The following is a 23,578-nucleotide window of genomic DNA, read 5'->3' as shown; positions in this document are numbered from 1 at the left end:
TCCTCTACTTTCTCATTGACTAATCAGAGCTCTGAGTCGCCATTTTGTGGTACGGATCAAACCCAATGAATTGTAGCTGTGTGGGGAGTACATTGTGATTGGCGGAGTATATCCATTCTCAACTGATGTTCATAGTAGGAATTGGTTGATGATTTAGTACTGAGTTATCATCCTCATTCATTATCCCAATCTAAAGGTGCGTACAGACTTTCGCTCTGCTCCGCAACCGAACGTCACTCCAGCAGAGCGATTGATGATCGACCGGCGAGCAAGAGTCGTTCGACTGGAGAACGCGAGAAGATCTAACATCTTCCATAACGTTCATGATGGGTGCGTGGGCGGTGCGACTGTGGTTCGATGGTAGTACGAGGGCGGTACGAGGGCGGTACGAGAGAGGGGCGTGCTCGGTGGTGGTTGGAAGCGCGAATATGTGTACGCAGCTTTACTCTTTGTTAATGGAGATTATTTGCAGCTCAAACTTTGCAGATGGGTGTGTATATATCAATTAATTTCTCGTGACATTACATCAAATTCACTTTTCAACTGGCAAATTCACAGTCAAGTAATTAACAGTCAAGTAATTCCTTGACATATCTGAGTGAGATTCATACATTCAGTGCACATTAAATATGAGGTTTATAATCGGATTTGTTGAATTCGGACTTCGGATTTTTATTGACTCTGATGTTTATTGCAACGGTGAGTATTTGGAGAATTTTCGAACACAGATTATAATGTTGACTCAAATACTTTTCCCTCGCCAAATATCAGGCTTATGGATTGATTTCCCACAATACTAAGCTCATCTGCCAATATCACTTTGACCTGTGACAAGATGTAGTATATTTGGACTGGAAATTTTGTGAAGAACTTCAAGACTTAACCTATTTTGGTTTATGTGTAATCTTAACTGGAAAATATAATTTCTCAACCAGCTGTGATAAGTTCTAAATAGTGTGTTTGTCTTTTCGGTCTCAAAATGTTATTGTTTTTCAAAGTTTGGAATTTTCAATTAATTGTGATTGATTTAATTTAGAAATATTTTTTCAATTTAAAAATAATTTTTGTGTGTTTTGAATTATAAATTGAGTGTTTAATTGATGAATGTTAAGTGACACATAACCTAGCTACATTATTTGGACTGTTGTATAAATTAGAATTGGAACCATTTTGGGCTTATAAGCCTGTGGTACTTTTCTGTATGTTGTGTGATTCTGAATGATTAAATGAATCAATGAATAAATATAAATATGGGAGGAATAGCACAATACCTGTTTTTCATCTGCCTATCATTTCGATGATGTACTTATTGTATGAATGAAGAATAACTTTTTTAAAGTTTTTACCTATAACTGAACAATCAAGTAGCCCCAGAGAAATACTTAATCAGGGAATTGAATATAATACGAAATTGTAATTTATGAATGATTTGATCTTTAGATTGCTGAGAATTGATAGAATATTACCAATCAGACCCTAGAACCGTCAAGTTTTCATTCTCTGTTACGATTCCTTAGTTCAATATTACACCAAAACCGCTGTTATGAAGTTCTAATCTCTTTTATTCAAACACCCCCCAAACAGAGTATATAGTGAGGTCCACGTTATAATGGCAGTATTGTATATTAGAATGGCAATGGTATTGATATCTTTGTCTATACTTCAACAAAGCGGATAGTGCTATCTCTATCTTGCTTTGCTCTGTTGCCGGATCGTCAATGTAGAATTAATGAACAAAATAATTTATTTTAATTATGAAAATTTCATTATAAATTGTTGAAAAATATGATTTCCTGCTCAATAAAATAAGTTATATGTTATTATATAATGAGAATGAACAGTTGATATTACATCAATAAACCTGTATCAGCTACCGTCTGTACAAGACAGAGGATCGGCAACGTTGTTCTTTCTCCACTGCCATTATAACGTCGACGTCATTGTAACATTCAATACTCTCTGAATTCCGTTGCTTTAGACCATTATTAGATCAAAAACCCTGTTCTGAAGCTCTAATCCCTTCTATTGAAACTACAGCTCCATCAGCAATAAATCTTTGCCGAATGCGACATCGCCAAAATACTTTGAAATCTCCGAAACGTTTCATTTGAATTCATCCACGGCTGCAGAACAGATATCAAGAACAATGAGACACGGTATGAGTCATTCAATGGAAATGACACTGTCGACTGATAATAGGCCGAGTAATTCGGTCACCAGGGGGGGGGGGTAGGGGTCAGCCAAAGTAATAATGGGGTGGTGGGGGGTGTTCGTCCAATTCCACGCACAATTGAGCCTCACATCATTTGCAGCAGCAGCAGAATGGCATGCAACAATGGCATGCAACAATGGCACTGACATTATTATTGGCGGTCACTATTGTTAAGGCACCCCTTACCCCTCTGTGATCGTCCCCTGTACCCCAAATCACAGCTACAACCGTTCTATACTCTTCTATCTCCTATAGCTCTTCCGCTTGGCAACCTCATACTCTTCCCATGCATGGTATACTTCTTCGTCGTACACCTGTCTCTTCTTTTTTTCTCCTATTTTACTTTCCTTGCCCTATTACCATAGGTAAGAAAAGTATTGCTTTCCGAAAAAAAATTAGGTACCCCTATTTGTAAATTGCAAAAGAAGGTGATCAGGGTTTTAACTGATTCTCATAGACTAGCACACTGTAAGCATCTTTTCGTCCAGCTTAGAATAATGACAATAGTGAATTTTTACATATATACTGTATCGTTGCATGTTAAGAAAAACTCATCCAATTTAAAATTAAGGCATCAAACTCATAGCTATAACACAAGAAATTGTCATAGGATTGATATTCCCTATCATAGGTTATCCAAAACAGACAAAAGTTATGATACATTTGGTACAAAAATTTGCAATAAATAACCTACAGATTCAATATTAGAGACAGAAAAGAAATTTAAGACGAGATTATCGAATTTGCTTGTGATAAATCCTTTTTATAGTGTTGAAGAGTTCTTTGAGAGTGAAATAATTGTTGCTTAGAGTTAAGAGGTTTCTATTTGTATTTATATATTGTTCTAAAGGCTCAGTTGTGCTGTAAGAAATATGTTTTTTGCATTCAATTGAATATTATTAATGTATTTAAAAATCCAATTGACTTACAGTTTACTTAGGTACTGTATTATTTTAAGACTCAGTAATGTAATTTTGTATGTACAGTTGCTGTAAATTTGATTTTATCTTTTGTCTCACTGTACTCAATATTTGACTTTGCCTATTGTTCTAGGAATTTAACGGCAATAAAATCATATTTATTTATTTATTATTTCTATACGTTCCAAGGTCCCCTGAGTCCAAAAAAGTGGTTTTTGGGTATTGGTCTGTATGTGTGTGTGTGTGTGTGTGTGTGTGTGTGTGTGTGTGTGTGTATATATATGAGTGTATGTGCGTCTGTGTACACGATATCTCATCTCCCAATTAACGGAATGACTTGAAATTTGGAACTTAAGGTCCTTACAATATAAGGATCCGACACGAACAATTTCGATCAAATGCAATCCAAGATGGCGGCTAAAATGAAGAAAATGTTGTCAAAAACAGGGTTTTTTGCGATTTTCTCGAAAACGGCTCCAACGATTTTGATCAAATTTATACCTAAAATAGTCATTGATAAGCTCTATCAACTGTTACAAGTCACAAATCTGTAAAAATTTCAGGAGCTCATGCAAATTTTGATTTTAGATTCTCAATTATCAGGTTTCAGATACAATTTGAACAAAAAAATTCAAGTGGAGAAGATAGAGCTTGGATATCTTCACGATTAATGTTCAGTAACATTTTCACCTAAAATTGAAAATAATCTCAGAATTTGAGAAAATGTGATAATTCAATTGCAAACTACTGTTGATTCTATTAAATCATTAACTATGAAGAGATAGCAGGCTTCGTGTGTCTCCAGCGTTATTGTCCTGTCACCAGCTGGCTAAGATATGGAATAGTAGACTTGAGATGCGCGTGAACACTAGCGTCAGGTGATCAATTTTCATAACGGCAAGGAAAGTTGTGTGAGTGCGCCACACCAGATTTTTATTATCTATTACTACATTTCCTTACCGTCTTTCTAATTATTCATCTTCTCCTCTTCCTTCTCGATCAATAGGGTAAGAATAGGAAAACGGGGAGGGAACAGTTTTGGGCTGTGCCTGTAGGTCTATCCCCAATCGTTTTGAAGAATTAATTTATTGTGATGCATTTTATGATTCATTTAGAGTATAACATTAACCTTCAAAATTCAAATTTTCAAATCGTTATTCCTGGACCGAAAATCAAGTGACGAAGCAGTGTGTGATTACATAACCTTAACTTTTGGACAACATAAGCATTTTATCAAGATTTTTGGAGAGAAATAGTACTGGCTCAGCCTAGTTTTTCCTCCATTGTCATAACTGTATTATGATTATAGTGTTTTATACAATAAATGAATAAATAAAATGAAAATTATTGTGTTTTGCGTGTCATTAAATAGATAAATAAATAAATAAAGGCGATTATTCAATTCGATTCTTCTTTTACTCACATTCACTCAATATCGTCTTATTCTACTTTTTCTTTTTCTTCCTCTGTTTTTCTCTTTTATTATTTCTCAACATTTTTCCATTTCTCATTGCCTCTGTTCAATATTTCCGTCCTCTTCTTCCTGTTTAACATCCTCCTTTTGAACGAAGAACCTTTTCTTCAACCCGCTGTTCCAACCTATCTGGTCTTCGCAATCTTGTCCGAATATCCACCTTTCTCTCTCATATTTCCATTCTCCTATTATTACTGTACCTTCTTCCATCATCATTCTACTTCCCCAGAATCCCAATTTCTTATTCCTTTTTCCACTTTCCACACTTCTTATCCTTCTCTTCACCTTCCTTATCTCTAGTTATCCAACTCCACCTTTTTTTCTCCTTTCTCTCCTCGTATTTCTCATATTCTCTCGCCTCCTCCTCCTTCTTTGTCCTTTCTCTCCTCCTCGTTATCCTCTTCTTATCCTCTCATCCTCTCCCTTTCTCCCTTTCCCGTTCCTTATCCTCTCTCTTTCTCCCTTTCCTGTTCCTTATCCTCTCTCTTTCTCCTCGTTTTCAACTCTGTCTCGAATATATCACCTTCCCTCTCATGCTTCGTTTTACTGTCTATCTCATATTTCCTCATCACCCATTCTCACTCTTTCTTACTGCCATTCCCATTTTCTCCACCTCCCCTTTCTTCGTCCTGAACTATCTCTCTCTTCTACCTCGACCGCATCATCCTTGCTTCTCTTCCTCCTCTCGACTATCTCCCCATCACAGCCTCCTTCTACACTCCCTCTTCCTCCTCCTTGTTCCTCTTCCGCCCTATCTCTCTCACACACACAGCTAGCTACCTTGACCACTTTTCCTCTCTTCTTGTTTTCTCTTCCTCTCAATTCTCTCACTCTTTCTCCCTCTCTCTTCTTCACAGCTTCTGCTGCACTCTCTTCTTTTTCAGTCTGTTCTCCTCTACTCACTATGTCGCTCTCCCACACAGCTTTTACTCTTCGTTATAAGTGATTCTCACCTGTCTGTCCCTCTCAGCCTGTAGATGCATAACAATATTATCTATTTTATCTATAGTTATTACAAATTGTTTTTTTTTTCATATTATATACAGCTCAATAATTATTTTCTTAATTTATATTTTGTAAATTCATCCATAATTTTGCTGTATTGTAAGCTATTGTATATAAGTGTATGAGCCAGTATATATTGTAATCTACATGAATAAAGTACTCAATCAATCAATCAGCTACCTCCTACATTATTTTTATCCTTCTGGTTTCTCTTCCTCTCTCGCTCCCTATTGGTAGAGAGTTAGTGGGAAAGATATTTTTAATATTCTTTCCGAAGAATGGACATTGATATGTCCAAAGCTCCGCCAATTTTTGTAGATGCATAACAATATAATTATTATCTATAGTTATTATATTACAAATTGCTTTTTCATATCATATACAGTTCAATAATTATTTTCTTAGTCTATATTATGTAAATTCATCCATAATTTTGCTGTATTGTAAGCTATTGTATATAAGTGTATGAGCCAGTATATATTGTAATCTACATGAATAAAGTACTCAATCAATCAATCAGCTACCTCCTACATTATTTTTATCCTTCTGGTTTCTCTTCCTCTCTCGCTCCCTTCTGCTGCACTCTCTTCTTTTTCAGTCTGTTCTCCTCTACTCACTATGTCGCTCTCCCACACAGCTTTTACTCCCTCTCTCTCTCGCTCACCTTCTCTCCCACATTTCTTCTCACTCCCTCTCTCTCATTCCCTCTACACTCTCACCACACCCCTCCAATCATCCATCAGAGTAGTTGAATAGCTCGTGCATTGCATATGGTCAGCGGACCAAACCGAGTCCATTTATGTCTCCAAAGTTCACTGAGCTATGATTACCTCCCACCTGCTATTCCTGCTGATTGAATCACCTGATGGAGGGGTGAGAACTGATATAGGAGAGGGATCCATAGGAGGGGGAAACTAATTGTAGGGAGAACTGGTAGAGGGGTAGGGGGTACAACGCCTCTGTGTTCAACGTACAAAGCATTCGCTTAGAAATGCGAAAACTTTTCGAGATTTTCAGAGCAATTAGGGAAGGTTGAATAGAAAAGTGAATGTCTGTAGAAATGTTCTGCAGTGTACTTTGAATGGCAGATTTTATTCATTGTGCTCTGAGAATTATGTTTTGTCATGGCGTGGCATGGTCACCAATATGGCTTCTGATGAGGGAACTGAGTGCTGTATTGTGTAAAGTCAAGGGAATATTTGAAATTTTACGATTTCAATTATTAAATTCACATATCCAAGACAATACTACGATGTTCTTCTCATAATTGCATGAAAGATTTGCTTTGGTTTTTTTCTTTAAAGATACTCTTGAATATGAATGAAAATAGAAATCTAAGTACACTTTTAAGGTGCGTGCAGATATACGCGCCGCGAACATGAGCAATCCACTTTTAATCAGCTGACTATATCTGTATTTTTACAGAAACGGTAAGATACAGATATAAAAAGCTTGGCATCAGTTGATTAAAAGGGAATCGTTCATGTTCGCGGCGCGTATATCTGTACGCACCTTTAGAAATCATTTAGTCAGAACATGTTTTGGCTATATGATGTCATTATCAAATGATTCGAGAATAAATAAAATAAGATTTACTTCAAATGTTTGTGAGTTATCATGTACGTATCGACAACTATTTGGAAAACTCGTACTTCTCGTATAAGTGGTGAAAACTATTCATGACTAAGATTTGAATAATTATTTCGCAATTTACTCAAGACATTATCCTCCTGAGTCCCGAGAAGGTAATTTCAGTTGGAAATATTATTTTCTTGGGTAAAATTAGGATAAAAATGGATCCAATCACACATCCCTTCTAGTTTTGAAGACAAAAATGTTAAAATATCCTAATTATAGATGGTATATAAGGTATATAAATAAGGTGGAGGAAGATATATAATTATTATCATTATAATCAATGCAAGAGATAGCAGGCGAAGGAATCAAAACGAATTAAATCAATTTATTCTCACAATTTACAAAAAAATATAGTACAGTTAAAGTACATTAATAGATACCCTTACGTTGTGAGAGACTCACATGTAGGCTTAAGCCTGTGTTTGAGAGGGCCTGGCGTAATTCGCTCAATTTAAAATCGATGAACTGAATTATGAAAATTAATATTATATCAAACTAAATTTGAGAAAAATACAGATATGAATAGATGTTGATATTATGGAAAAAATGGCTGCAGAAACAGCCAGTTGGAATTAATGACTGAAAAAATTGGTAAACTAAAAATATAGATACACTGTAGCAATGCAATTTAATACTAAGTGATGAAGAATTTTTCAAAAGCTGAAATCAATGATGGTGATGACGATGGACGATCTAATCAAAAACATTCATTTATTGATCATCATCATCATCATCATCATCGTCATGGATTAGGCTTTTCAAACCTGTTCCGGCGTCCATCTCTTCCTCGGTCTACCAATACTTCTTCTGCCTATTGGCTTGTGGAGTAGGGCATTCATGGGAAACGTCTTCGGGCACTCTAAGGACATGATCTGACCACTTATTTCTATATGCTTTTATCAAACTCAACACTGGTTGGACATCACATTCTCTTTTTATACTTTCATTCCGAATCCGATCCTCTCTTGTGCATCCTTTGACTTGTCTAAGGAAACGCAACTCTGCTGACTGTATTCTTGATTCAATCTTCCTCGTCTATCGATAATCATACTAATTTTAGTGTCTGAGAATAAGCTTAGGTACAGTGAAATATCCTACATTTCAATCCCTCGGTCTGGTGGCTGTGCTAATTTTGATATGGAATATATTCAAATTTAGAACAGGGAGTTGAAAGACAAGAACAGATTCCTGTGCCTAAAGCCGTGTTTTCGTAACGGGCAGACGACAGAATTCACTTTCAATTAACATTGGTTCTTATGGGAGTGTTCACCCATCGACAGAAAGTTGAGCAGAAAAAAAGAACTGTTCAAATCAGAAACGAACTGTCGTTCATTTTGCCGTTCTTTTTAAGGCCTATCAACACAATGCTATTTTGCTTCGACCGATCACTGCTCGTGAACCGTTTTGTCGAAAAAGAACTAATTTCGGGATTCTGTCGACGGGAACAAACAGCTTCGAATTCTTTTTCTGCTCTGATCACGTGACACCGGCAGAATAATTCTTTCTCTGGATCAGACGCCATGTTCTTTTTAACCTCAATCTTTGATTGTTGGTTGGTTTGTTTTGATCTTCGACCATTAATATACATTGTATATTAATGGTCGAAGGTTTTGATATTATTTTGCTGTCGGTTGTCAGATTTCGGATTGCTACTATTATACTGTGAAATTAATTTGCAGTAGAAAATTGAGGTTTAAAATATTTCCATTGATTTCTTTATTCTTATAATTTTTACAAGAGAAATTGAAAATGGATTTACAACAGAAAGGCGTAAAATTCATTATAAAATTGATGTGACAGTTCAAAGTTTTGTACTTTCCAGACCTGCACAACGAATTACCTAGCCTATTTGAAAAATAGAATATGGTTAAAAATTGCTGATATGATAGAGGATTCAAGTAAGTAGACTTAAAATTCTCATAATAAAGTAGGCTAGATCTACCGTACACAATTTAATATAGTTTTTATAAGTAGACTCCCAGCATGTTTACAATTTTTATTCAGGTAGCCTAAGCCTACTGTAGTAGGCCTTTAATAACCTAGTCTCTAGGTCTAAATTGCTATCTTTTTCATTTTTCAAGAAGTTAGAAGTTGACAAAAGTTTATTTATTTAAAGTATAATTTCTAGTATTTAATAATAATGTAATTGTAAAGCCTAGACTAGGCTGTTTGTTTATGGTAGAGAATTATCACAAGAAAGAGATAAATCTAATCAATTATTTAAACTCATTCAAGCTTGATTGATTAGATTAACATTAAATGATCAGATTCAAAACATTATTCAACCAAGATAACATTTTGCATTTCATTATAAGATAAGATAGCATTTCATGCTAACAATCTTTTAAACTTTCATTGAGTTGGCCTAATCACAAAATACATTTTTTATAATGCAGCTAGTAGTTTACACAAACCGATTTATTGAAAATAACATCATTATTTGACTTTGAAGTATTTCATTACATTCTTAGTCCTAAACTTCCATTATCCTTGCTGTACCTCAAAATATTGTAAACCCATAGTTTATCAATACAATAACAAAACTAACCTGACTATTAGAACATTTACTTTGTCTTTGGTACCTATCTATAAATTAATCTTCTTTTAATTAATTTAAATTCACTTGGAAACAAAATTACATAGATTGTTAACCTATAGAAATAACTTGATCAGAGTCAGTGTAATTGAATATTGAAAGAAGATAAAATAGGTACTATTTTTCTGGTTGACCATTGCTACCAAACTCATTTAAAACTAAAATAGTAATGTATTTGAAACACTTATTCATGCTCTATAGATCGATATATTGCGTGAGGCCAGGTAAATCAATGTAAATAGTATAAATTAAAACACGAGACACACAACATAGATCGATAATAAAGACACTGGAAAACTTACATTATAATCGGAAATATTCAAGGAACTGTGTCCCTTTTCTCGACCGAACAGAGAGTGTAATGTAAGTTATTTAGTGTTTTTAATCTAAGCTATCCATGTCGTGTGTCTCTTGTTTTAATTTATATTATAAAACTTTAAAGTGTTTTCTGTTATGTGCTACGAATGTAAGTAGGCTATATACTTATAGTATGTATAGTCTATCTAATGTAAATAGTTTTTCGAGGCCCAGTTCACTTCTAATTTATTCAAAGTCCAAACTAAGTATTATCATTGATGATTAACTTCACTTTATCTCCAAAATGGATATATGTTGAAAGATTAAATATGTTTCTTTTTTCAGGTACTATTTACAAACAAAATATTGAAGAGAATGTGCTCAAAAGGAAATGCATATGAATTCTTTTTTGTTGACCAGGATGGAAAAATTCTTTGGAACCCATGGTTAGAATAAGTTAGTTAGGTAAGATAAAATTACACCCATTTTTCAAACTTCATATAGGCGATGTCATTTTATACAGTTTTCCATTTTTTTCAAAAAGTTTATCCACTTCGATGTTTTATTATCGACTTGATGTTAGATATTCAAATAGTAAGACATAACTATGGTATGTGACTAAAATAATTGAAATACTGACTGAATTTTGAAATCATTAATAGCTTACAGTATACAATATTTCGAAATAACGTGAAACCACATGAGATGAAGATGGACAGTTGAGAAGAATGTTTAAAAAATAATGTATTCACTGTTTCAGGGAATAGAGCTGTTCATAAAATTTGGGATTCCTTCCATAAAGAAATAATTTATGTAACAGAATCTAATAATGTGATAACATTAAATCAATAATTTGATGTTAAAATGTTATCACATTATTAGATTTTGTTTCATAAATTTCTTTATGGAAGGAATCCCAAATATTATGAACAGCTCTATTCTCTGAATAGATAAGTGAATACATTGTTTTTAAAACAATCTTCTCAAATGTCCATCTTGATCTTGAGTGAATGATGAACTTTATGAATGACCATACATTAGAACTATGAATAGATGACTTCAAAAATTCACTCAGCAAGTGCTGGTAGAAAACACTGAATAATAGCTTTAATGACAGTGATTCCACCTTTTAAAATTTATGATTGAATTTATTAAATGCCTGCATTATTTTGAGAGATTCATGTATTTACAGTTTGGTATTTATTTTCAAATCACTTAGTTCTACTTATAATGTTGTAGATAATCATCATTTCAGATTAAGCAATTAATTTATTGATTATTCCCATTTGTTTCATTAAACTTGTTTCTCTGAATGTAGAACTAATAATTACTTTATGCAGTACATTTTGGAAGAGTTTAGTAAACCAAACGGTCGAAAAGTAGGCCTACTGACCACAGAAATAAATGAATTGTTCATGGTATCCAAAAATATGTTGTTCACCAACAAGTTCTTTTGACCTTGGGGCACACTGATTAATCCCAATTCCTGCATGGAGATTTATTTATTTATTCAATCAATCATTCAGAATTACACAACTTACAGATTGATGCTAATAATAATTTAACTGATTGTTGGTTTATTATTTCTCATATAATATTACTTTGTCATTATTGGGGGTTTCTTCCCAAGAAATATAATTAAAAACTTATACAGATTACAAACAATCAATTCCAGAATTCACTTTGCAAAGTTTTTTTATGATGAATAATAAATAATTATCAATAACTTTTTGATTTCAGGCCTAGAGGTGTACCAGCCAGAAGTAGAGGATGACAAAGAAAATCAACTATGAATAATATTCCATGTATATGATTCATGTATGATGTAGTAGCCTACAGAAGAAAGAGATGGACTAATCTAAGAAATATATTCATTTTTCAGTACATCTTGATGTATTTATTTAATGTTATTCATAATAATATCTTCTTTTTCTGATCGCTCCTGCTAACTGCTTCAATTCAGGTAGTTTTGAAGAAAACAGCAAGTGACATGAAATTAATAAAATATGTTTTAATTGTTTATACTTGAGGGATTTTTAAAACTATATTTAACCCAAAAGCATCGAACTCTTATTAACAACTTTATTGGTTCTGTATGGCTTCTGCTTTTTTGGAACTAATAAAATTATTTAACATTGCTGACTGGCAAATGCTATAGGTAACACGTAGTTAAATAATAGACTTGAATTGGATATAAAATAGGGTATCACAATTATGTATTGTATTAAGAATTAAGTAATAGTACTTATTTACTGCATTGAAGGGGTAATAATTCTTTGAATATGAAAAATAACTTAAGCAAAAGTTGAAAATATGATGTTCCAAGCCACATCAAATATAATCACTTTCAATTCTACCTTTTAGGCTATATTTCCAAGGTTTTGATTAAAATTGATAAGCTTTTAGAACATTATAGTGAATAAGGAGTTTGAAAGGCTACTCTAATTCTAATTAATACCCTAATAAAGTATTAATTTTAATAGGGCAACTTTAATGGTTAATTGTAGAAAATAACTAGTAGGCCTACCCTAAAATATTCAAAATAAGCATGACCAGTTTCTAATTATGTCATTGTCAAGAGAGTCCTTATTGAAAATGTCGAAACTAATCATGTTTCATTTTGGAATATCACAAGGGTACTAGTTACCTTCTATAATTAATAAATATTCATCCATTTTAAAATAGGCTATGTGTTATTTAAAGTACCATAACAGAACTCGTTTATTAAAGCAAGATATAGTTATCTCAACAATAATTATTAGAATTAGTTCGCCTGTTTGAATACACTTTGTACATGTCATATGTGTTAATCTATAATAATAATAATTTCCAATATTCGTATAGTTTTTACTGGTGAGGAGTCCCTAATTGAACATTGCCTGAGAAGGCATATTGATTTAGGCAGTCAATTGGCCTCACGATTCTTATACATGATTGTATATCAGCCGGGACCGTACCCATCCAATGATCAAAAAGGGGACTGCTAAAATAAAATTGCCTAAAAAACGTTTACAATATTGATATCCCTTGGTGTAATATATCCCATAGATTCCAAAAATGCCAAAATTAAAGCACTTATTTGTTATTTATTTATTGATTTTCTTTTCGATAGAGCTTCAATAGGCCTTTGAAGTTGAATACGGTACTCATAGTAGGTAGGCCTACCTATAAACGATGTGATTCAAAGAACATGCATTGACTCTGAAGGCAATTGATTCTAGTTAATAAAATAATTATAATAATATCTTATTAATAATGGAATGCTTCTAGTTAATAAAATAATATCTTATTAATAATGAAATACAATCAGTTACTTCAAATAATTTACCCTTACAAATTTCAAGCATAGGAAATGAAAAGTTAACTCTTAGATTGACATGCCTATAAAGCATAGAATTTTGCATAATTATTGAAGTAACTAATAATTGTGGAAAAGTTATCTGAGTTTTAAAAAGCAATTAATTCACTTTATTGAATTAAATCTCCAATAATCATTTCAGAATTACCTTTTGGACAACCCAAAAAGTTCATTACCCATAACACATAAAGCAAAATTCATGTCAAAGAACTAGTTCTTTGAATGTTACTGTTTCTGCCCGCCTGGGTGCGCTGCAATCGATTCTGCTTCTGCGAATCGTCCACCCTGGCGAATTTAATTTTTTTCACGATTTGCTTGAAATGTTAGTGGATTTCATGTTCTTATTGGAATAAAATGAATACCCTCAATCCTAAAAAGTGGTACATCTATTGATTCAAAGATGATATTCTATGTTCTAGCATAGACTGAATTAACAGGCTTAGATCTATGGCTCTTGGTCTAGGAAATAGTGAACTTGCAAGAGAATGTAAGTGTGATATCACAAAAATCAATTCAATTCAATTCAATTTATTTTTACACACACATACAAGTTTAATACAGAGAATAACGAAAATAATACATGCAAACAACAACAACAACAACAATACACATTAAAACAAAATAAAAAGAAAATGGTGCAAAAAAAGATGGAAGATTGAAGGGGTTCTCCAACTATGGATATCCATGTACTGGGAAAACCTTCAATCCTTGAAACATATTCTATTCTACTTCTCAATTCAGAAACTATGAGGTTCAACTAAATTAGTCTTTCAATATCATACCCCTTATCACAATGTTCGATACAGAAACAGAGTTCAATTACCAAGACCTAGGCTTGAACATAACAGACGATTTTTCAAGTATGTAGGTTGTAAGATTTTTAACGCCTTTCAACCTGACTTAACAAGAGTGTCAATATAGCCGAGCGGTTAAGGCCAGATTGAAAAAAATCATTGCTGAAATTGATGATATTCAATTATTTCTATAAGAGTATTCCATAATCTAAGGTCGATATTTAAATGTTTGTATCAATTGTTATCATATATTCTTGAAAATGTGAATTCCATAATATGTAATTTTGTGTAATTATTGTGTCATAGCACCTTTAATTTACATGGCTTTTTCTGTTAACTTAATAATACTAATGATCACTAAGAATGTGCTGCCCGCACAAAATCCTGTTTAATTGCTTTATGATTTTATATTTTTTATGTTCAATACTTTTTCTCTAGTAATTTTTTTTTTCAAAATTTTACAGTTTTTGAATTTATGTGTAATATCCAAGTATGACTATATTTTCATTTGATTTTTTACTTATCTCATTTCATTTTTTTTCTATTGTGAATAAAAGTATGAAGAAGGGCCCCACACAGGATTACCTTGGGGGTTACATTAAGACTTTGATATACAATGTATGGTGCATGCGACGGTGTTTGCTACACCAGTTAAGAGTGTTTTTTTCTGAAATATTTTGTACAATGTATGTTGATTGGTCGAATAAATATTATTATTATATTATTATTATTATATACATTGGGATTCCAACATGAGCTCGTTCTAATCAGAACTAGCCTTCCAAGTTTGTTAAAATCCTGCATACTGTATAACTCTGTAATAGAGCATCACAGAATTTATAGTTGAAGTCATTTAAAGACTAGAATTTCCAATTATTACTGTTTGTACAAGGGGTCAGAAAGCACCATTTACATTATCTGGAACCCTCTGTAAAAAATTATTATCCATCTTCCTGTGGGAGAAAAATATTTCCAATTGAACACTGCATAATAAAGCTAATGTAAATAATAAAAATCCGTTCCGTTTTCACTAATGTTCCAATCATTATTTTCAGCTAACGTTTCAATTTTAATGTGAAATCGTCGATTCAAATCAGAACACACAAATTGAATGCAACGTTTCTTGTGCAAATAGCAGTGATTAACATCATTGAGCATCACAGGCGGATGAATATTCCAATTATATCCCGACAAGTGTGGTAGAAAAAATCCTGAATTCAGTTTCATTAGCTCTCTTCTCATTTTAACAGTCGCTCTCACTCTCTTTGTTCGCCTCCATTCTTCATACTTATATGTTCAATTGAAGAGAGAGAATAGAGTATAATAAATACAAGTATAGATGGAAGTATGAAGTAAGTAAATACTTGTATTTCAATCTGGTTCAATTTTCCCTGAAGATCTGTAGGTGAATTGAAGTATTATCAGGGAATAATGGAGAAATGATTACTCTCCACAATCCTATCTTTTGATATTCACGCCCATGCTCAAACTCATATAATTGAAGTAAAAAGCCTGATAAGTGTGTGAATACCTTTTGAATAATATAGCCATGAAGAAATGATAGCATGAGAAGATATCTCATGGTGTAGGACGTTTATGTTTCAAATTTCACTGTTTCTCAAGACGATAGTCCTAGTAGTTTTTTCGTGGAGCTATGTGTCGCTGGTAGTCTCTCATATAATGTGTGCCGTTCTTAAGGTGCGTACAGACTTTCGCTCTGCTCCGCAATCGAACGTCACTCCAGCAGAGCGATTGATGATCGACCGGGAAGCAAGAGTGGAACGCGAGAAGAGCTAACATCTCCCATAACGTTCATGATCGGAGCGATTGCGGAGCGTGCGTGGAGCGTGCGTGGAGCGAGTGCGGAGCGATTGCGGAGCGAGTGCGGAGAGTGCGCGGAGCTTGTATGAGGCCCTAAAGATGCGTACAGATTTACGCGCCGCGAACATGAGCAATTCACTTTTAATCAGCTGATGCCAAGCTTTTTATATCTGTATCTTACCTGTTTCTGTAAAAATACAGATATAGTCAGCTGATTAAAAGTGAATTGCTCATGTTCGCGGTGCGTATATCTGTAAGCACCTTTATATCTATACGCACCTTTACACTCTCACCCGTTCAAAATAGAAATTATAGACAGTGGTCGGCTTGAGTTGAGAGAACATCGGCTTGCAATATTTGGAACATGAACGACCTACACCATGAGATATATTTTTATTCTATATTCTCTAATTGATATAACACAATCATTCCATTTTAGAAGAAATTGATTTAACTAAAACCCGTTCAAACCATTAATAAATTGACAATAAAATAGACAATAGTTTACAGTAATCGGCCTGAGATAACAAGAAATCCGCTTGCAATTTGGAACATAAACAACCTATATCATGAGATATATATATTTTTTATATTTTCTCATTGATATAATATACTCAATTTCAGAAGAAATTGATTCAATTAGAATATTGAGTATTAGTGATTATAGAGAATATTAGTGATCCGTAATAATGTGCTTGCGTGGCAACCAAGAGGTCCCGGGTTCAACCCCGGATATGAACAAAATTTCAAGTTACTTCCGTATTATCAGATGGGCACGTTGAACCCTGAGTCCTAGCTGATAAATATATAGCAGTCGTGAGGCCAATTTTGACGGCTTAAATTATATTATATTTAGGTGAGGTTGAACTTCCGTCAGAGACACTCCCCACCGATAAAAGCCAAACTATTATTATTAGTAAGTCCTCTACTAGTACTACTAAAAAATCCACTAATACTACTTCATGGCCCGGTTGCACAGAAGCCGGTTAAATTTTAACCGTTGTTAATTTCACAAGAACCAATTGGAGAAGGCCTTTTTGATAAGACGGCTTCTCAGATTGATTCTCGTTCAACTAATCACGATTAAAATTTAACCGGCTTTCGTGCAACCGGCACGATACTACTGAACTTTCAAATTAAATTTATGATTTAGTCTCTGATATATTGCATCAGTGTACGAGGATTATTAGAATCCAATAACGGAGATACAATAATATAACAGTTTGTTAAGCTTAAACAGGCTGTATCTCATTACCTTAGGGTGATCCGGTAGCTCCCTATATTAAATAGATCGGTACAAATATTGAATACAATGGACTTAATATGTCAACAGACCTCACCACAAAGTTTGCAGCTGCATATCAATTTATAGGAGAGTGACAGAGAGAGAAGTTTAAAGCTGTATATCAATTTACGAGAGAGAGAGAGAGAGAGAGAGAGAGAGAGAGAGAGAGAGAGAGAGAAAGAGAAGTTTGAAACTGTATATTAATTCCCAGGAAGGTGACAGAGAGAGAAGTTTGTAGGTGTATATAAATTTACAGGAGGGTGGCAGGGAGAGAGAAGTTTGTAGCTGCATATTAATTTAGAGAAAGGCGAGAGAAACAGAAGTTCAGAGATGCATATCAGTTCATAAGACAGTGACAGAAATTTGTATATCCAGACAGAGAGAGAAGTGTGTAGAGTGAGAGAGAGAGAAGTTTCAGGCTGTATATTAATTTTCAGGAGAGAGAGAGAAGATTGAAGGTGTATATTAATTTACAGGTAGATGACAGAAAGAGAAGTTTGTAGGTGTATATGAATTTACAAGAGAGTGACAGAGAGAGAGAAGTCTGTAGCTGCAAATTAATTTACATGAAGATGAGAGAGAAAAAAGTTTGGAGATGCATATCAGTTCACAAGAGAGTGACAGAAATTTGTATATCCAGACAGAGAGAGAGAAGTGTGTATAGTGAGAGAGAGAAAAGTTTCAAGCTGTATATTAATTTTCAGGAGAGAGAGAGAGAGAGAAGTTTGAAGGTGTATATTAATTTACAGGTAGGTGACAGAGAGAGAAGTTTGTAGCTGTATATTTATTCACAGGAGAGTGGCAGAGAGAGAGAAGTTTGTAGCTGCAAATTAATTCACATGAAGATGAGAGAGAGACAAAATTTTGGAGATGCATATCAGTTCACAAGAGGGTGACAGAAATTTGTATATCCAGACAGAGAGAGAAGTGTGTAGATGCATATGAATCTACACGGGAGTGACAGAGAGAGATGTATGAAAACGTGGACAATTCACGTGGAGTGTGAGAAAGATAGATACAGAGAAGAGGACGTCAGGATGGGCTTGTTAGTGATTAGCCCAGAGGATTAGTCTTCACCAAACTGAGTTCTCGGCTTAAGGGGATTAACCTCTGGCCAACACATGCTCTTGTCATCACCTGATCATCCCCTACAATCAGCTTACTCAGACAACATCCATAACACAAATTGATTCGCTTCCTGGCTCATGCAACATTCCAAGGGGGACATCGGTCTCAATCTTGACTGATTTTATCGGAAGGGTGTCAGTTTCTCTCGGTTTCAGTTCATCTATGACGTAACCTGAAAGGCTCTTTATGTTTCAAAGATGATAGGGAAGGTTAGGGGGTCAGGTTTTTGATTTTAAGGGCCGGAATTCAAGGTAAGTTCCAGACTTTGAACAGCTAGAGTCAGAAAATTGGATATGGAGTCAGAAAGTTGAAATTATTTATTTATTTATTTTTTCGTTGATATAATTACAAATCATATGAATATGATCGGGATAGAACAACAGGCATAGCCCAAAACTACTCTGTTCTCAAATTTTGATAAATAATGAAATGTCCGAAAAAATAGGTTATGTTCTTACTGAGGAAATTTAAAGTTCAAAGTTCTGTCCAAGAATATAATTAGCTAGAAATTTTGAATTTAGAATGATTAAGATTCCAAATAAATTATAGTCAAATTTTGCACTTAATATCACCGCACATACATGAAAAAATAGGTTATGTTCTTACTGAGGAAATTTAAAGTTCAAAGTTCTGTACAAGAATATAATTAGCTAGAAATTTTGAATTTAGAATGATTAAGATACCAAATAAATTATAGTCAAATTTTGCACTTAATATCACCGCACATACATGAAAAAATAGGTTATGTTCTTACTGAGGAAATTTAAAGTTCAAAGTTCTGTCCAAGAATATAATTATATTAGCTAGAAATTTTGAATTTAGAATGATTAAGATACCAAATTATAGTCAAATTTTGCACTTAATATCACTGCACATACATGAAATTTTTTATAAATGAAGATTCTGAATTAATTAAGATGGATTTATCGAGGAGGCCTATTTTGGATCTTATTGATAAATTCCAGGCTTTCCGAAACAGAGCGTAGTCGCAGCCCACTCTTAAATTCAATTTCGAAAAACTAGAAAGTTGAAAATAAAATAAAGAGAAAATAGTGTAAAGCTTCGACTATATTCACTTATTTGGGAATGTTTGATATCGTGAAGGGGAAACATTTCAAATCATAGAAATGAGAAAATAAACATTATGAAAACTGCGACTACGTCCCATTTCGGAAAGCCAGTTTTCTGTCACCAGCTGTTTGGAGTCTAGAACTTGGCTGAATTTCAAGCTCGGTAACCGGCCCTAAATGGCAATATGTTGGTTTTTAATGGCAATGGTTGGATAAATTGATTGAAATTCTTTAAATCTCTGCAAATTCATGGAATCCAGAGAGAAACTTCAATGTTTTAATCAATTTATCAATATAATATCCGTCAGGCTCGCTTCGCTCGCCATATCTGTCTAGCCAGGACCCCCGGCTAGATAGTCCAAGAATGAGGTCAGCAGGCTCGCTTCGCTCGCCTGCATTTTTCATTTGAGCATTTTTATAATATGTTAGGACGATCCAGTCGGGGGTCCAGACTAAACGTTTGGCTGAACGGATATGGCGAGCGAAGCGAGCTTGACGGCTAGTAATATAATATTTCCAGGAATAGCTCTGATTGAGGTAGCAGTGCTCAATCAATTTTCCCGCGATAAATGCATTTCAATTGTCAACTTGGTGCCAACCTAACAAAGCCAACTTAACTTAATGCCAACCTGACAAAATTATTAAATTAGTTACCAGTTAACAACTGTTTCGAAGAGGTAGATTATAGTTCTATATTAACATATGGTATGGACATTTTTCAATTATAATTAAGAGATAAGAATAAGAAGAATATACATGCTGAAAGTCGAACTTTAAACCATTTAAAACCACCCTTAGAGTTAAAATATTGCCAAAAGATTTCTCAGTGCGCCTCTAAAGGGCCAACTGAACATACCTACCAAAATTTGAACGTTTTTGGTCCGGTAGATTTTTAGTTCTGCGAGTGAGTGAGTGAGTCAGTCAGTCAGTGAGTGAGTGCCATTTTGCTTTTATATATATAATTTCCAATAGATTTTGAACAAATCAGTTGAGAACAACAAAACGTCCATCTATAAACAAGATATTATGTTTGTTCTTATTCATTTATCATCACGGACACAACACTTCGACGAATATTACAATTCAATATTCACTAAGACTTCATAATAACTCTTGAAAATAGAAGTGGAGTAGTAATAGAATTACATTGAATTATTGTAATTCCATCCATTGTTGAATGAGATATTGTCAGAGTCAGCTATTCTACGAGCCAACAGTGTAAACTGCATCAAGAAAGCACTATTTTATGTGAATGAACTTGCAGTATCCCAAGGATTTCTTAGTTGAATGAGCGAAGTGAATTCTATGTTTCAAGTCAATCGGCGTTTGTCTGTTTGTTTGTTTGTACCGCAGTTACAGTTGCAGTTATGGTCCGATTTGGATAAAATTGGGTATACGAGTACTTCGAAACAAGGCGCAGGATCGTATGTATTCAAAATTTTCAAATTCATTCCCGTTTTAAGATGGCGGCCCTTTATTCGGAGATTTTATTTATTGGATATTTAGATATTTATTAGATAGAGCGAACAATACAATAGTCGGAAATGAAAAAACAGGCTATTGCCCAAAACTAAAAATAGTTTACCCTAAAAATCAAACTGACTTTCCAATACTTTATCAGATCAGGTTCAAATTGGGCTCATTCTTCTCAGCTCTTCAAAGCGCTGAGCTTATTTCATGTATCACATGTTGAAAATTTTCTAATTTTTGGCATTTCGATTTTTTTTTCAAGTTCCAGATTTTTATCTTTTAAACCGTGCTTCCGAGCTCAAAAGTGTAGAGGACCTTTATTTTTCAGCTCTCCAAGGTGGTCTTATTTCATAATATCACATGTTCAAAATTTCAAGATTTAGAATTCGATAATCCCCCCTCCCAAAGTCACAAATTTCAAGTTCAGATTTCTTATCTCTTTAGCTGTCCATCCTAGCGCAGGAAACTTTCATTTTCCAGAGCTCGAAGGCGGTCTTATTTCATACATATTACATGTTGAAAATTTTTAATTTTTGGTAATTCCATTACCCACCAGACCCCCCCCCCCAAGACCCACATTTAAAGTTTCAGACTTTTTATCTTTTTAACCGTGCATCCTAGCTCAAAAATATAAAGAACTTCTATTCCTCAGTGTCCATTACCGATCCTATTGCATTATCATCTAAATCCAATTTGTATGTGTGTTTGTGTGTGAATAGAGGCGGGCGTGTGTCAATAGTGGTTTTAGTGAGTGTAGTGAATTCTACTGTTCTCTGAACTACTAGTATTTTCGGTGGTGGTTTTTTGAATGAACACTAGAATTTAGGAGTAAGTTTGATTGGATTGTAATTCCATTCATGTTTGGATAGAATACTGTAGGTGAGAGCTATTCTACGAGCCAATAGTGCAAACCAGATCCCAGAAACACATGATCTTTTAAATAATGTGAATAAGCATCCAGTTTCCCAAGAATCTCTTAGTATTTTTGGTGGTGGATTTTTGAAATGATCACTGGTGAAAGTCTTGCACAAAAACGATTGCCTGTTTATTCCCTGGATAAGGGAGTCGGGAGTGGCGTTTCCATTCAGTGACTGCAATATTCACATTTCCACATGGAGTGAAGCCTTTTGCCAAAGCAAGCGTCTCCGCATTTCCTCCTACCTTCCACTCTATTTACTGCTCAAATCCCTTATCTCTTTTTTCAATTTCTTTCTCTGTATTCTTCTTTTTTTCTTCTTTCTCTTCTTCTTCCATTCCTGTCTTCTTCTTCATATCCTATTTCCTTCTTATCCTGTTGTCTTCTTCTTCCCTTTCTTCTTATCAGTTTTCTTGATCTTCTCCTATTCTGTCTCCTTCCCTTTTTTCTTATCAATCTTCTCTATCTTCTCCTCTTCTGTCTCCTTCCCTTTCTTCTTATCAATCTTCTTTATCTCCTCCTCTTCTGTCTCCTTCCCTTTCTTCTTATCAATCTTCTTTATATTCTCCTCTTCTGTCTCCTTCCCTTTCTTCTTATCAATCTTCTTTATCTTCTCCTCTTCTGTCTCCTTCCCTTTCTTCTTATCAATCTTCTTCATCTTCTCCTCTTCTGTCTCCTTCCCTTTCTTCTTATCAATCTTCTTTATCTTCTCCTCTTCTGTCTCCTTCCTTTCTTCTTATCAATCTTCTTTATCTTCTCCTCTTCTGTCTCCTTCCCTTTCTTCTTATCAATCTTCTTTATCTTCTCCTCTTCTGTCTCCTTCCCTTTCTTCTTATCAATCTTCTTTATCTTCTCCTCAGCTGTCTCCTTCCCTTTCTTCTTATCAATCTTCTTTATCTTCTCCTCTTCTGTCCCCTTCCTTTCTTCTTATCAATCTTCTTTATCTTCCTCTTCTGTCTCCTTCCCTTTCTTCTTATCAATCTTCTTTATATTCTCCTCTTCTGTCTCCTTCCCTTTCTTCTTATCAATCTTCTTTATCTTCTCCTCTTCTGTCTCCTTCCTTTCTTCTTATCAATCTTCTTTATCTTCTCCTCTTCTGTCTCCTTCCCTTTCTTCTTATCAATCTTCTTTATCTTCTGCTCTTCTGTCTTCTTCTTTTTCTTCTTCTCCTCTTCTTGTTCTTGTTCTTGTTCTTCTTCTTCTTCTTCTTTCACTTTTTCTCCTTCTTCTTCTTCTTCTTCCACTTTTTCTCCTTCTTCTTCTTCTTCTTCTTCTTCTTCTTCTTCTTCTTCTTCTTCTTCTTCTTCTTCTTCTTCTTCTTCTTCTCTTCTTCTTCTTCTTCTTCTCCTTCTTCTTCTTCTTGTTCTTCTTTTCTTCTTCCTCTTCTTCTCCTTCTTCTTCTGTTCAGTCCTCTTCGCTTCCTTCTTCTTCCTCTCCACTCTTCTCTTCTCTGATGATCATGGTTATCATGTTCATTATTGGAGGAAGTGAAGAAAGATAGGAGGAGCTGATGATTATGATGATCATGTTTATTATGGGAGAATTTGGGAGCGAAGAAGAGGAGGAAATGAGAAAGAAGGAGAAAAGAAACGTC

The 23,578-nt window shown here is 34.3% G+C and overlaps 1 protein-coding gene and 1 long non-coding RNA gene across 3 annotated transcripts in view; both read left to right on the top strand.

The window, feature by feature from the left end:
* LOC111055937 overlaps window positions 1-23,578 on the top strand; it is a 248,410-nt gene that overhangs the window by 115,946 nt on the left and 108,886 nt on the right. The gene's annotated exons all lie outside the window — the stretch shown is intronic.
* LOC120352610 lies at window positions 9,094-11,942 on the top strand. The gene is made up of 3 exons (XR_005571965.1): window positions 9,094-9,147; window positions 10,488-10,607; window positions 11,883-11,942. It is a non-coding gene; the product is annotated as an uncharacterized LOC120352610 (long non-coding RNA).

This window comes from Nilaparvata lugens, chromosome 8 (genome assembly GCF_014356525.2).
Source record: "Nilaparvata lugens isolate BPH chromosome 8, ASM1435652v1, whole genome shotgun sequence".
In the NCBI taxonomy this organism is placed as follows: domain Eukaryota; kingdom Metazoa; phylum Arthropoda; class Insecta; order Hemiptera; family Delphacidae; genus Nilaparvata; species Nilaparvata lugens.
Note: the sequence above shows the minus strand (reverse complement) of the source record. Positions and strands in the feature narration are given on the sequence as shown.